The sequence below is a fragment of the Bison bison genome, unplaced genomic scaffold (genome assembly GCF_000754665.1).
Source record: "Bison bison bison isolate TAMUID 2011002044 unplaced genomic scaffold, Bison_UMD1.0 scf7180017864241, whole genome shotgun sequence".
In the NCBI taxonomy this organism is placed as follows: Eukaryota; Metazoa; Chordata; class Mammalia; order Artiodactyla; family Bovidae; genus Bison; species Bison bison.
The window spans coordinates 2650419-2651455 of record NW_011494813.1 but is presented as its reverse complement, the minus strand read 5'-3'; the positions used below and the strand labels follow the sequence as shown (position 1 = coordinate 2651455).

The 1037-nt window shown below is 40.1% G+C and overlaps 1 non-coding gene across 1 annotated transcript; it reads left to right on the top strand.

Annotated features, from left to right (window-relative positions):
- Positions 1-513: 513 nt before the first annotated feature.
- TRNAC-ACA lies at positions 514-585 on the top strand. Its single transcript has one exon. It is a non-coding gene; the product is annotated as a tRNA-Cys (tRNA).
- The last annotated feature ends 452 nt before the right edge of the window (positions 586-1037 follow it).

Here is a 1037-nt window from a genome sequence, read left to right as displayed (position 1 = left end):
CAGTGAGATCATGTCTCTGCTTTCTTTTGCATCTCTGAACACAACTGGCATTGAAGACAGTGTAGCATAGACCAAGTTCATGTACTCTTCATCCTTTCCCTTTCAGATAGTCTAGCCCCCTCAGCTACCCTGGCAACCTCCCATCTTATGCCTTTTGTTTCTAACTCTTCTCTTTTCTGTCAATATGTAGCTTCTCAGTGCCTCTTTCCTTTAGAGTCTTATTATCTGTTCTATAAGAGGGTAGTTAATATCTAATTAGTTAATTCTGTGAAATTAACTACACATATGTGAAATTAACAATCATATGAAATTGCCTTTTTTTTTTGACCTACCAAATAGCACTTTTAAATGATTTAACCTGATAGGTGAAATTTTATTACCTCTCACACATGACAGCTGGGGACACAAAATTATATTCCAGAGGAATGAATTCATAACAAAGTAATTTAGCTTTAGCAGTCTAGCAGGGGAAATATTTTGGGCATTAAAATGCTTTGACACCTCTCAATGACTTCCCTGGTGGCTCAGATGGTAAAGCGTCTGTCTACAATGCAGGAGACCCAGGTTCGATCCCTGGGTTGGGAAGATCCCTTGAAGAAGGAAATGGCAATCCACTCCAGTACTATTGCCTGGAAAACCCCATGGACAGAGGAGCCTGGTAGGCTACAGTCCATGGGGTCGCAAAGAGTAGGACATGACTGAGCGACTTCACGTTTTAGCTAGTCTGCAATGCAGAAGGTCAGGCCCTTGCCTGGAAACATACCACCAGGACACTTAATATCTGATGACTTTTTTCTTCCTCTGATGTGTTTCACATTAACAATATAGGCTAGAAATTGCCTGTTTGACATCAAGACAAATGGAAAGAGCCACAAATAGATGAAAGCTTACTTTTGCTACCAAATCTCTCTCACAGTCCTAAAGTTCAAATGAGTAGACTGAACAAGATTGTAGGAAATGTGGAGAACATTGGAGAACAAGGCCCTTTCAAGAAATTCTAAATCCATCAAATAACTGTTTACAAACACTTGCAGGGT